The sequence below is a fragment of the Chrysochloris asiatica genome, unplaced genomic scaffold (assembly GCF_000296735.1).
Source record: "Chrysochloris asiatica unplaced genomic scaffold, ChrAsi1.0 scaffold00021, whole genome shotgun sequence".
Classification (NCBI taxonomy): Eukaryota; Metazoa; Chordata; class Mammalia; order Afrosoricida; family Chrysochloridae; genus Chrysochloris; species Chrysochloris asiatica.
In genome coordinates this window covers 14518321-14533633 of record NW_006408539.1, presented here as the reverse complement: position 1 = coordinate 14533633, position 15313 = coordinate 14518321, and the positions used below count along the sequence as shown (strand labels likewise).

Here is a 15313-nt window from a genome sequence, read left to right as displayed (position 1 = left end):
GTGTGTGTGTGTATTGTTGTTGTTGTTATGACTCACAGCTACCCTATAGAGGGTTTCTGAGGAGCGGATGGTGAATTTGAACCACCGATCTTGTGGTTCAAACTGACCTGTGGTCAAGGACTTATTCTACAGCACCATACCAGGATGTGTAGTAACCGATATAAACATTTGGAAGTGTGTATGTGTGTGTGTTAATTCTCATTCAACAGGGGTTGTACTTTGCTCAGCTGCTTCTAAAGTGACTAAAGGAAGAGAGGTATAGCTAACTGCAGGTTTCCACCTGCTGTCTGCTGTGCATGGACGAAACAGCCAGGCCAACAGCTTAAGCTTTTTTCCCCCTCTCTGATCTGAAGCAGAGGCTGACATGAAACAAACATGGCATTTCCTTTTGTAAATTGGATCCTGAAATTGGCTTCCTATTTCTAGAAGTGTGGTCATATGGTGATTCTTTCCCAGTTCAGTGACTATCATAACCAGTTTGTATGTGAAGTCTGAAATCTGGAGGCAATTACCACATGAGCCTTTAGTGATCTCTGTGCATGGGTACATGTGTGTTTGGGTTTGAGGGGTCACAAAGGGTACCTTGCAGTGGGGATGAATGGAAATGGGTTTCTCTTGTAAGAAAATTATGGAACAGATGAGCCCAAAAGAACATGTTTGCTGGTCTTAGAAATTTTTAAGGGGACACAGCAAGATGTGAAGCAATGCACATGGCTTCATGCAGAACTTCATTAGCAATCCCTGCCAGTTGTAGTTTACAATAAATGGCTACCAGGGCCGCCACAGGTCATGGATGGTGGCCAGCGCACCGCAATCGAAACACTGCTTACTGTAAGGCGAGTGCCCTGGATCCTGTGTCTGAAGTGTGGATGACAGTACTTTATCCAAGCCGGTTACAGTGCAATGATTAGAAATGGTAAATCTTTCAATGGTGCAAGCAGGATAAAGAAAACAACAACAACAACAAAAATACCAGAGGAGTGCGGCCATCACAGATCATCCAGCAGTCATTATACATAAATGGAGAGGCAAACAGAATGTAGAGAGACTCTGGAGGAGAGTTACCAGTACTCTAGTGCCCCCGCTCTCCTGTTACACACATACAGGGAAGGGTTCATTTCCCCACTCCCCACATCTTTAGCACTTATCTCCATGTTTTCTTTAGTCCTTAGAGGCTGGAAGGAAGAGCTCTTTTGGGGTGAAATAGAAGTTGAGAATCTGAGATCGCCAGTTATGTCCTCCAGACGTGTGTAGTTCTGTTGTGGCACTTTGGGTTAGTGTTCTGAACTGCAAAGTCATTTTCTCTGCAAGGTTGAGGGTTCAAGCTCAGCAGCCGCTCCTTGGAAACCCTATATAGGGTTGCTATGGGTGGGAATTGACTTGATGACACTTAACACCACCACCAAGAAGAAGATGTGTACAGAAAAGGCAAATCAGGCAACTGTCACATGCCTTTCATTTGTGATGATGGGATCCTGGCTGCTCTCCACAGTGGAGGCATATTTACACACTAATGAGAGGAAGGGACAGACTCTGCTATAGAATCACAGTCTCCCATTTGATGTGCTCCCTTCTCTAGGCTGTGTGAGTCTGGGAAAGTGCTTCCCTTTTCCCATCTGTGGACTAGAGAGGAGTACTTCTTGCACACATCTGTTATGGAAGTCATTGTAGATGAAGCATTGGGAACAGGGTTTGGCACATTGTAAGTGCTCTTAGTACTAATGGAGTCCTGCTATGGCACTGTAACATAAGCACTGGGCTGCTAACTGCGAAATACGCGTTCAAACCCATCAGCCTTTCTTCGGAAACCTTTTACATGGTCACTATGAGTCAAAACTGACTCAACAGCATTTAACAACTGAAATCTAGAGACAATTATCACACAAGCCTTTGGTGATGTGTGTGTGTGTGTGTGTGTGTGTGTGTGTGTGTGTGTGTTTGGGTTTGAGCAGTCACAAAGGGGTACTAGTAAAAGCGTCCTGAGGTGGCACTGTAGGATAAAACACTGGACTGCAAGTTGGTTGGAATCGCAAGGTCGGTGGTTCAAACCCACTAGCCGCTCCTCGGAAACCCTATTCAGGGTGACTATGAGTTGGAACCTATTTGATGGTCCTTAACAACAACATGTAATTCAAATAGTTGATGCTCTTGGCTGCAAATCAAAAGGTTGGTGGAAAAGCCCACCCAGAGGTTCTTTGGAACACAGGCTTGATGATCTGCTTCCCAAAAACCAGGCCACTGAACTCTGGGGAGCACAGTTCTACTGTGATGTAGCTGGGGGTGCCATAAATTGGAACTGACTTGAAGATAGTGAGTTTGGAGTGAGTAAGAGAAGCAACCTGGGCCCTGGGTTTAGGAAGAATCAGGTTTAGATTCTATTTCCACATTTATTGGCAAATTATTTAATCTTTCTGTTACTCAAAGAGTTTTTCTGAGTCACAGAATTGAAAAGTGTAGTGCGGTAGGTTAATAATATGCTGGACTGATTCAAAGTTGGCAGTTCAAGTTCATCAGCTGTCCTCAGAAACCCTATTACACAGGGTCACTATGGGTTGGAACTGACTTGACAACACTTAGCAACAACAGTAGTCTGTCCCTTCTTGGGTATTAGTTAACTCATTTGCACAATATAGAAAGTAAAATGAATGGTAAACCATAGGTGCTCAATAAGAGTTTGCCTCTATTTAAAAGTGGAAAAGACTGTATCCCTCTGGTGTAATTTATGTGGTTAGTGTTTCCTTCATATTTGGGGGGGGGGGATTGACTTTTTCTGACTTAAGATTTCATGTGATTTATTGGCCATCAGTGGTGCTTTCACCAAAATGACTGATGTTACAAACCCTGTATTTGGTGGCATGTGGGAAAATGGAAGCCTGTTAGTAATGTGAGGATTGTCAGAAGAACACTCTGTTTTTGATGCTTATGGAGAAAACACCACAAATATGCTTCTTCATTGAGATTACATGTATAGCAAGTGTCATATTCTCAATGGAAGACGAAGGTAAAGCTTGCTTTACAAGTCTTCCCAAGTATTGCAAGAATATAAAACCTATCTTCCAATACAATGCTTTGCACATGACTCCAAGGAGAAAATCTGAGTGGAAACATGAGAGCAACATGTATCCTGTATGGCAGACACTTGGTTATATGTGTGGACTTTTCTTGCATATTTTCTGGACACTGTGTAGGGTGCCTGTCCTGCAGTTATCTGTCTTGTATAAGAACTGCTCCCTTCTCCATAGAGTGGGTCCTGAGCCTCCTTTATAACAAATGACTCTATCCCTCCCTCAGGTCAGAGCTGTTTAGACTGTCTAATTGTTAATATGGTGGACATATGACCCAAGGTGGGCTATGCAGATTCTATTTCCTGGGAGTTTGGAGTCAGGTCTGGGACACAGTGCACTGAAGAGGCAAAAGAAATTAGAGGAGAGGTATGTGTATGTGTGTGTAAGGTGAGGTAGGGTGGGATACTGGGTGTGGGGAAGAAAGGAGACTCTTGGGCCCTGATCCCAGTGCCTCAGGAGACTGAGATAATACATTTCCTGCCTCAGAATTTGTAGCCATGTATTTATTTTCTCTTTTCCTTAAAGGCAGCTTGAGGGAATGTTGGTTCCTTCAAATCACAACTTGACTGTTGTTGGCTGCTTGTAGAAAGAGCAGTGACTGGCTCTGCACCATCTTGGTATGCTTCCAGCCATCTCTTTACATCCAAATCATGAAGAGTAGGCCTCAAGTTATGGAATGGGGGGAATGGTTTTAAGATTTTCACGGAGTTAACCCTCTCACCTCACCCCCACCTCCCACAATCTAAGATAATTTTGAACACCTTTATTAAAAGGTGAGTCTTATGAATAAGGGAGAGTTATAATATCATAGCCTTTGAAGACACGGCAGAGGTATCACATCCTTTTCACAGCTAGAAAACTTCATGTCTGTAATGGTTAGGGTTCTGCATCAACTTGATGAGGCCAGGATTTCCAGTGGCTTAGTAGTTGAGATGTGCTTATCACCATGATGATGCAGCCTAATACAGGCAGAGTTAACTCTATGATGAGTGGCTATGAGCAGCCAATCAATTGAAGGAATGCTTCTTTGGGGGGTGTGGCCTGCTCCCAATATAGTGGACACACAGTAAAGGCTCTCTCTCTGTCTCTTTCTCTCCTGCTGGGGATTTGGGACTTTACAATTATAAGCCATTTCCTTGATATAAGCTTCTCTTTATGTATATACATACATAAGTTTCACTGATTTTGTTTCTCCAGAAAATGCAGCTGAAGACAGTGTCATCAAATGATACAGCATATAACTATAATAGTAAGCTTCCATTGTAAATGTGTGAATATTAGTTTGAGCAGTTAGAAATAAGGAAGTTAGATTTTTAAAAGGTGGTTAGAGACTCATTTTCATACCTTTTATAAATATTTTACTTGGATTTATGTTTAAAAAGTGATGCATTACCCCATAGAGCGAAAAGCCACTCCTACTTCTCTTAAGCTTTGTATTATATGAAGTATTTATATTATATGAAGTATGGCTGCCTTACACACCTGGTTTTTAGATTCATTTAGCTGGGCAGGTCACTTAGGCTCTCTGTAGAATTAAAATAAAAAGAGTTTGTACTCACAGCTGTCCCCTTTCATCTGCTTTCTGGATGCTTCCATCCACTTATGTTGTCCAACCCTTTTGTTTCATTTCGATGCCAATTGTAAAAATGAGCTATTACAATCCACCTCATCTGATAACAGATCTCTAGCCCATATAATTCTTCCTGAAAATTAAGAATCATTTTATTTCCAAAATATTGAAGTTTAAAAATATTCTGGAGCTCAAATGCCAATTCTCATTTGCAAGCCTGGTAACTGTAATGAACTCTAGGATTTTCATTGCCCCCTCTATTTTATTTTCTTCAGTCTGATGGGAAATGTGTGTGCGCTTAGCAAAACGTTTACAAAGTTAGAAAACAGGAATGGTACTACTATTGTAAGAAAAGTCAGCTGTAACTATCAGATGCAAAGCTATGGTTGAAGTACCCAGGGCACTGGAGATTGACTAGAGTTGATCTGAGGGGGCTGCAAAGAGTTCACGGACAAATGCCATTATCTTTCCATTCCATGTTTTGAGGAACTTTTTGAAATCCCCTCGTAGAGAAGGTGCTGTTCTTTGCTTTTTAGCAGCTATAGGGGTGTGTGTACAAACAGCAGTGTGGATCAAGAGCCTGCTGGTAGTGACATGGTTTTTATTTCTAATTTCACTTAATATAAGGGGATCTTCATGGGCAACCAGACCCACTGGTGGCTTCCATTTTGTGGTGAGCTTATTGAAAATGGTCTCTGCGATTTACTTGGGAGCTGATTTTGATATGACCAGGTGCATTTTCAAATGACTGATGACTTGGTTATCTATGGTGATTGTTATTTCTTGACTTTAGTTATAAATCAAGGGGACTGTGATGCATTGATACTGTGGGTGCTTTTCTAAATGGGTTAAGGAGCTCATTGATTTTCAGTAACAACAATTCATATCCACATTGTGATGGAGGGTTCCTGTTTGTTTCACCATACCTCAACAGGAGCCTCGTCACTGGGCTTGTCGATTACTGTCCGCTTTCAACATTGAGAGGTCGGATGCAAACGCTTCCTCACAGCCCTGGGGATTGAGGCATGAATATGGCTGTACATCAAGTCAGAGCCCACATTCAGTCCAGCCAGTGTTGTGATGAGGGGTCCATCCAGGCTGAGGATGGACCCCAATTGCACTTCCCAACTGCTAAGGCTGAGCAGAGCATAGGGAGTCCAAGCTTCCAGAAAACAGATGGAAGGGGATATTCCTTGGGAATTGTCTGGTCTTTGCTAGCAGTGACATGTGGCACTTAAAAAAAATTCTTTTTAAAGCAATAAGGATTGTACACCAAGCAGTGGGATGAAGTTGTGCTGAGAGGTGTTGGTGATCAGCTGGCCTTGGGCCTGAGGAACCTCGGCAAGGACGTTTGGGCGGTGCTGAGCCTCTGTCAGCAGATGTCCAGGAGTCGGCCACTGCCCCAGTTCAAGAGCAAGCAGATTGGCTTGCACTCTGCCTGCCTGCTCATCTTCACCATGAAGGACAAGCACCAGACCCGCTATGAGACAGACGTTGTAGAATTCTCCATCTTCAATATCATTGGCTTTATTGGTGCTGTGGGTTAATGCGCCAGACTGCAAAGCCATTTGAACTGCAAGGTTGGTGGTTCAAGCTCACCAGCTGCTCCTCAGAAATCCTATACAGAGTTACTGTGGGTTGGAACTGACTTGATGGCACTTAGCAATAACAACAAAGGAGAACACAGAGCAAGTCTTCACCGAATTTGTGGATGAAGGGAAAGCCACTGTTCAGTAAAAGAAGTCTCCTGTGGCTATGTCTAAGTAAGGCCAATTCCAGCAGTTTAAAAGTTTCCTGTCAGCTAGGAGACTCACCAAGGTTGTGATAGTGAAACACCACTTTTAACCCTCACACCAGTGAAGACTTCACACTTCAAAAAATTTAAAACTAAAATGGTTATCATTTCCAAAAAGGATTATTCTTTAAGGAAGAACTTCCCATATTCTCTGAAACATCTTTAGACTTCTTATTGTGGGCTTGTCTGAGTTGACATGCATACGCTTTGCTTAAAAAAAACTTAGAAAATTAGACTTCAGCCACAACCATATAAAGACGCTTAGCCTTAATGACAACCACTTAGAGTCCTTTAGTGTAGCCTTGTGTCAGTCTACACTCCAGCAATCCCTTCAGAGTTTCAATCTCAGCAAGAACAAAATTAAAGCACTCCCTAAACAATTTTGGCAACTTGGAGAATTTCAGATTTAAAACTTGATGATAATGAACTGATTTGATTTCCTTTCATGATAGGACAACAAAATCTACATTTATTATCAGCATCTCTACATAAGCTTCCATTTTTGCCTAGTGAATTTTAAAAGTTATCCCTTGAGTATTTGGAAGTACATTTGAACAACCAGAAGTTCTACCAATCTTAATACTACAAGCACCATTAACTTTATTGGAATCTTCTGTATGAACCATATTAGATAATAGGTAAGACTTTGCTGTTGTTGTTAAATGCCGTCAGGTCAGTTCTTACTCATGACAACCCTGTATAGGGTTTCCAAGAAGCTGCTGGTGCATTTGAACTGCCAACCTTCCGCTAGCAGCCCAGTGCATATCCTACAGCAACACGCCAGGAATCTGGTAAGACTTTGCTGTTGTGAAGTTCTGTTGAGTTGGTTCTGACTCTCTGTTGTGAAGTGCTGTTGAGTCAATTCCAGCCCATAGTGACCCTGTATAGGGTTTCTGAGGAGTGACTGGTGAGCTTGAACCATTGACCTTGTGGTTCAAACTGACTTTCCAGTCCAGTGCATTAACCCAAAGCACCATGCCAGGATTCCATATGACACTTACATTACTCCTTTCCATCTTTGCCAAGATTTGGAGACTGCAAAAACCTGTGTTTGTGGAAGATTCTGTCTAAACTCTTACATCCAAGGACCTACTGCCTTGAATCTACATTCTGTTGCTCACACTGTGCTACTAGTGGATAAAATGGGTGGTATTCAAGCACCTATTCACTCTTATTTCTGATCTCTAGCCTGCTACATAAATTCCTCTGATATGTTAAAGTAATAGGAGCTACAAAAAGAAATTTCATTCAGTTACAGATGAGTTTGGGATTTGTCCAATTAAGCAGCGCCAAATTGGGCAAAGGGAAAGGGGAAGAACGTTATTCTAACATTTTAAATCATTTGATTAAAAATTTATTACACTAAAACCTAATAAAATTTTATTTTGGATTTTTTTTAAAAAAGCACTAAGGATAAGGGATCAAAGGAATCCTGGGGGTGCAGTTGTTAAGTGCTCGGTTGCTAATGAAAACTTGGCGGTTCCAACCCACCAACCACTCTATGGAAGGACAGATCAGACTATCTGCTAATGACATAAGATGATAGCCTTGGAAACCCCATTGGTGGTTCTACTGTGTCGTTTGTTGTTAGGTGCCATCGAGTCGGTACTGACTTGTAGCGACGTTATGTACAACAGAACGAAACACTGCCTGATCCTGGGCCAGCCTTACTATTGTTGCCACGCTTGAGCCCATTGATGCTGCCACTTTGTCAATCCATCAGAGTCTCAATGACATGGACTGACCTGACAGCGTACAAACAGGGGAGCAGGGGGGCACCGGTGGTTTGGAGGTAGAGTCCTCACCTCCCATGCAGGAGATCTAGGTTCGATTCACGGTCAGTGTACTTCCTACACAGCTATTCTTCATCTGTCAGTAGCGGATTGCATGTGGCTATGGTGCTGAGTAATCTCAGCAGAGCTTCCAGACCAACATCAACGAGGACCAAAGGCCTGGTGATCAGCCAGTGGAAAATCAGCCAATGGAAAACTTATGCATCCCAACGGTCTCAGCTGTATCCCACCATGGGGATGGTGCAAGGCTGGGCAATGTTTTGTTCAGTTGTGTGTGGAGTATCTGAACAGGGAGGAAACTCAGGGGCAGTTAACCGTACCAACCACCACAAAGTCGTGGCAGGCAGCAACAAGAAAGGGGTGACCTCTCAATGTCTGTGTTGTGTGGCAGGGAGTACCAGGGGAGCGGGAATGGGGTGGCCAGGAAGGACAGCGAGGGCAGTGATAGTTTCTACTGCACTAAGGAAGATTCTCTACTTTCTCACCTTGTTAAGCCACAAAACTGCTCTTCCCTCTGAGGCTACTATGATTTTTTTTTTTTTTTTTTTGAAATTTAGGAACAGATAAGGATGCTGCATAAGCAGAAAAGCTTGGAGCTTACATAAAATGCATAATCATGTTATCAATAAATGTAAAAACAGAATTACCCTAGTGGTGCTTATTTAATTATGGGCATGCTTCTTACTGTGCTGTGTGGTAAAATGGCAAGTGAATCACATGAACATTGTAGTGGGTGTAACTTATAATAGACAAGGAAACTGATCCTTATTAAATCCTAATGTCTGCTGGGCTTCGTGCTGGATGCTTTACACATGCACGCTCATGGAATCCATCCAGAAGCAAGATTCTGGAGTCCAGAGCTGGGGAGGAGGGAGAAATGACACTTCCGGGCCTTTGTGGAGAGCCAGGATGGGGGCCACGTCATCCAGGGACCTGTATCATCGCTCCGGTTCAGGAGTTTGGACGTGGTAGGTTCAGGGGTCTTAGTCCCATTGGGTTGGGGCCAGCAGTTCCCCATCAATTTTAATTTTGCCTCCTTTCACTAACTGGCAGCTCACCTGAAAGCCTGCCCTGCAGTCTCCAGTGGGAATTTATTTGAAGCAAGGAAACAGAGTGAAGTCAACTCGTCCATTGAGTCCGAGGGCCTCGCTGCAGTCCCAACTCTGCTTGTCCTCCAAAGGAAAAAGAAGAAGGCTGTGTGTTGTGCTTACAGGAGGGTCCCTTCACCTTTCCCTCAATGACTCACAAACACCCTTCTTTCCAGTACCCAATAATTATTATTGTGATAAGAAGTTGTTTCCTACAGTATATTAAACCACGAATGCCACACAACCAAGCTGTGAATTATGCTTTATAAACTTCCATCTGGTATCAAAGAATGACTAATTGGCATGCTAAATTATTTAAGATATTTATGGAGTAAAATGACTGTAGACAAGATTTTATCTTTCTCCTTGATGAATCCTTTGAACTTATCATAACTTTGTTTTCTTGAGCCTTGTGCCAGCCACTCAGGCAAGATCCTATCAAACTCAGATCTCAAAAACCATGTGTATGTATTACATCATCTGTATCCTCTTATGACTAAATTTACCTTTGTGTGCAATACAAAGTCACTATTTTACTTTTAAAATTGAAATACTCATTTGCCTTATCATTTGTTGTTGTTAAGTACCACTGAGTAGGTTCCAACTCATAGTGATCATGTAGAGTTTCCAAGGAACAGCTAATGGGTTTGAACTGCCAACCTTGTGGTTCGCAGTCCAGTCCTGATTCTACAGTGCCAAACCAGGAGTCCCATTGCCTTATCCATGGTGAGAAGCAAATATAATAACAATATCATATAATTTGTTACCACTTCCTAACTGAGAAGCATGTAGCTCTGTAGGATCCACACCAGACTTCGAACCACAAGGTCGGCTATTTGAGTCCACCAGCTGCTCTGCTGGAGACAGATGAGGCTTTCTGTTCCTACAAAGATTTACAGCCTTGGAAAGATTTACAGCCTTGGAAACCCAGTTCAGGGTTGCCATGAGTTGGAACCAACTCAACAGCACTTCACAACAACAACAACCTGAGATATTCTAAATACTCATTCTGATTCAAACACATTGAAAATATTTGTTTACTCCAATATCAATAAATTATTTGACAGTGTAAACAAAAAGTATTTAAACATTGTCTAATGTCAGTAGCTGCTGATATCTGCTGTTTCTAATGCTGTTGAGTTGGTTCTGACTCATTGGATTCCTGGTGGATTGAACCGCCGACCTAGCAGTTTATAGTCCAGAGCCTATCCTAAAACACCACACAAGAACTCCATGGGTATCTGTGGGGTTTAATTACTGGGGGGAATTGCAAACACATGAGGACACATAAATAGCTAAGAGAATGGAAACTCTTCAAAAGATCTTACGTGATAAATAAATCATGTCGTCAAAGGATGCGAAAATTCTCACATTTCTTTTGTGACCAGAGTCAATCTGACCCTGTAAACCACCCTGAGCGCAGGATGGCTGAACCGCCCTAGTCAATTCCATGGGTACTGCGGTGTCTGCGAAGTTATGGTCTGTTTGAAACAGCAAAAGAGCAGTCAACCAGAAGACACAATTGGCCAGGTGAGCACAGCTTTTGTAGTGGTGGTTGTCCACTTACAAGATTGTCTTTCTGTACTGATGGGGCACTATAGGATCAACACTGGACTGCTAACCACAAGGTCATCAGTTTAAACCCATCAGCCACTCCGAAACCTTATACAGGGCCCGGCTCAATGACACTTAACGTCAATTAACACTTAACAACACACTGCATACAGAGTCTCCAGGTGGTGTAATATGTGCCCAGAGCCTCCTTGGAAAAAAGGCCTGGAGATGTACTTCCGGAAAACCAACCTTGGAGATTCCTGCTGAGCACAGTTTCACTCTGACAGTTAAATTAGATGTGTTTTGGATCCTCCTACAAACGTTCTGTCATCTGCCTAGGTGAAATTGAGCATAAACTTTGTTATTTTGAACTTGGTGCCAAGAAACCTAGTTCCAAAAGTACCCAGAGTTGCTTATTATGAGATAGCTCCACTGTGTGACTGCCCTTGAAGAATTATCTCAAGGTTACATTATATTTATTTTTGTCCTAAGTGGTTTATTGACTTTAGAATAGCTTTGAAATTTCCAACTCAAAATTCTAATCGCTGTTAGGGAGCTCAGTCTCTGTGCAGAACATGCCTCCCATCTGCTGAATTGAAAGTGTCTGGATGGAATAGTGAATCTAGTTTGTTTTCTTCCCCCAATGTGGTTTTTCTAGAAGAAAGGGACTCAAATCCACTAACATTGTGCAGAGAAAAGGGTCAAGCAGTTCCAACAAGATCTTTTTGTTCCAAAAGTTGGTAGCAATGAAATGTGTCCTTTTCCCCAGTCCTCTCCTCCCCAGCCACCAGGTCTCCATGGCTGATGGGAATTCGTACAGAGTTCTCGTTTGTTGGGCTTCACTGACCACGATAGTGCTTTGTCTCTAAGAGGAAGGACTTGAGAAGGGTGAAGTTACACTGGGGAGTCTTTGTACTTTCCATTCTTTGCTGAGGATGCTCAGGGTAAGGTACAGACAGGGCTTCTCAAATGGAAAGTGCATGGGTGGTTAGGTTCTGTTGAGTCAATCTCTTTTGACATTTAGTGACCCCATAGGACAGAAGACAACTACTCTGTAGGGTTTCCTAGTCTGTAGTCTTGTGCTTTTCATTGCTGTTCTTTTATTTTTCTATTGTGAATTGAGTGTGGTTTAGAGAGCAAATCCATTTTCTATCCAACAATTGACACACCTTTTGTTTCAGATGATCGATTGTTGTCCCCACAATGCAACATGACTCATTGCACTTCCACCCTGTGTTTCCTATTTCCTTTCCTTCTTCCCTAACACTTCCTGCCTTCTGAACCTTGTCATCAGGCAAATGCTGCCCCTTTGATCTGGAACGATTGAATGTTCTAAGGAGTGTGCATTCCCTAGTGTTACTGTTCACCTGGTAGACCTCTGAGGCTGTAATCTCTGTGGTAGCAGATGACCAGGTCTTTCTCCCTCAGAGCTGCTGGGTGGGTTTGAACCATGGACCTTTCACTTAGCTGTTGAGTGCTTAACCATTGTGCCACCAGGGTTCCTTGAAAGCTCACCCACTCAATGAAAAATTAAACAACAACAAAGAGCAAGATTACAGATTAGAAAGCCCTACTCTGTCTTATGTGGTCACAAAGAGTTAAAATCAACATAACAGAACCTAACAATCCCATCGATGGTGTATTGGCATGTGTTGGGAACACCAAGCTTAAGGTCCAGTATTGCCCCATACCTGATCACTTCTAGGCTTTGTATGCTGAGTGCATGTCCAGTTTTTAGCATGAGTTACTATCTAGCCAGTGATACTGGTAGTTCAGTGGGAGAATTCTCTCCTTTCATGTGGGAAGACCCCAGTTTGATTCCTGGGAGATGTACATGTGTACAGCTCCGACCTGTCCGTTAGTGGAGGCTTGCATGTTACTATGATGTTAATGAAGCTTCCAGACTGAGAAGGAATAGGAAGAAAGGCTTGGTGATCTCTTCTGAAATTGGTGAACACTCTGAGTCCTGGCTGTCCCACCGTAACTATTGATTATGGAGAAGATGCAGGATGGGCCGGCATGTGTTGCCTTGGGCATGCCTCAGGAGCCAACGCAATAACAACAGGCAGACACCACAGCAATCTCAGGCCCCACATGGATGCGATCACACTGCCACCCCTTCCTCCTTCATCCCAATTCTCTCCCCACTGAGATCCCAAACAGTGCCTAAGACAGAAACCAGCCATAACAAAGAAAACATGTTCAGTGAGTACAGAGAGGGAAAGGAAGGAAGAGATGTATCTACACTAAACCCATATTCCATCATCAGAGCATTGGGAATAGTTTACTAGATGTTGTGGAGTTTCATTTATATGGGGGGGGGGCTTCAAAAATTCATTGGAAAAATGGAATGAAAAGATCATGGAATTTTTCCATGAATGTTTTGGAATTTTTCTATGAACTCTATGAAGTCTTCTCATATTTCGTTGGTACTGAGGTAAGCAATGATTAGAATGATAGCAGATTGAGGGATGTTTAATTTTCAGCTTTCCAAATGCTCTAAAAAAAAAAAAAAAGAATGTAGTATTATGACGGGAGCTATTACATCTACAGCAGCACTCAAGACTGATAGATATAATGACCCATTTAGGAGCTATCATGGCGCAATTAACTAGGTGGTATTAAAAAGAAGATTCTTAAAACACTTTAAAGTTGTAGAGCTATTCAGAAATAGATCCGTGCTTCTCAAGTAAATACAAACATTTAGTGGATAATAAAAGAAATCAACCAGTCCCAACTCCAGCTCCCCATAGATGAGATTTCAAGCTACAAATCTATGCTACTTTATGCAATTAACATCAAATACACTTAAATTTGGAAGATTTACTCTGCCACCACCATTCCCATACAACAAACACAAATCCCCAGCTAATTTGCCTTCATTAATTCAACGCACAACTGCAGGGCTGGCTTTTGCTCTCCAATGTGTGTGCAGTCTACTCTCAAGTTAAGTGACTGCGTGTGAGCAGTGAGCAGATCCTGGACGGCTCTCAGGCCATCCACTGTAGGAGCCTCCAGCCTGATCGTTCTGCCCCGAGAGAAGTTCGCTGATGTGCGCAGAATCAGAGACTCCAGCCTGGCAGAGTGCTGACCCAGCGGCGTGGCTCAGAAAGGGAGGGGGCTGTGGCTGCCCGCACGTGGGAGGATACACTTTCCAAGATGTCTCTTTATGGGCAACTTGCCGGAACCCCTCTCTCCTTCCCCCATTATTGCAAGGACTAGGTCTAATACATTATGGTTGGGAGCCAAATCAATCAGTAACAACTTTTGATGTCTTGGAGTTCTTTTTGGGAAGGGAAATCTAGATTGTTCCCCTATTCTGTTTCCCTAAAGACAATCCCATTCTGAGACAAAATAGATAAGGTAGGAGGCATATTGTAGTGGGTTATGAGTTAGGCCGCTAACCGCAAGGTCAGCAGTTCAAATCTACCAGCAGCTCCAAGGGAGAAAGATAAGGTTTTCTGTTCCTGTAAAGAGTTACCACTTCAAAAACTATACATAAGGTCTTTGTTGTTGTTAAGTGCTGTTGAGTCGATTCTGACCCATAGCGACCCTTTATAGGGTTTCCAAGGAGCAGCTGGTGAGCTTGAACTGCCGAACTTGCAGTTCAGAGGACTTTGCAGTCTGACGTATTAGCCCACAGCGCCACAAGTCCAAATTGATTTGATGACAGTAGATTTGGGTTTGTGGGAATATTGATTCTAGAGGAGCCCTGGTGATGCAGTGGTTAAAATGATTGGCTGCTAAGTGAAAAGTCAGTGATTCCTGCCAACCAGTCACTCTATGGGAGAAAGACGTGGCCATCTGCTTCCATAAATATCTCCAGTCTTGGCAATTCTGTGGAGCAGTTCCTCAGGGTCTCAATAGTCTCAGGGGCAGTGGATTTGGTATTATAATCACAGTGAATTCAAAGATGATGGAGGGGCCGAGAGGAGGGACAGGTAATGAGAAGGCCATCGGTTGACTAAGAACCTAGCTTCTTCACTGGAGAATCTGTATTTTAGAATTAACGAGAACATCTAGAAGAGGGGCAGGGGCAGTGCTGAGGTCAACCTGAGAGGCAATGACAGTGGAGACCCAAGGTCTGGCTGGTGGGAATGGGTGATGGGACCAATAGTCTGGAGAGTCCTCAGTTTCCTCTGGTTGGACTTCAGAAAGCCCTTAACTCCCACCCAATATCTAAGTTCTTGTCACATTAACCTTCTGTATCTTTTTAGAACAGACTCAAGAGAGAAGCATCTCCCACCCCTACCCCAAAGTCCTTCTCCCCCACCACCAAGTCTGAAACAGATGGTATAGGCATTAATACTGATAGTCTCCAGCAAACAGCAGACGAGGAAGGCACTGGGGCATTCAACCACATGGGGAGCTACCCAGCTAGGAAGAAGTAGTAATACACGTAGTGGCTCTGCCAGTCTGATACACTGATAGTTTAGCCTCTCTGGGTC

At 43.0% G+C, this 15313-nt stretch overlaps 2 pseudogenes; both read left to right on the top strand.

The window, feature by feature from the left end:
• Positions 1-5666: 5666 nt before the first annotated feature.
• Positions 5667-7653, top strand: LOC102832574 (annotated as a pseudogene).
• Positions 7654-10787: 3134 nt separating this feature from the next.
• LOC102832195 overlaps positions 10788-15313 on the top strand; it is a 10290-nt pseudogene continuing 5764 nt past the window's right edge.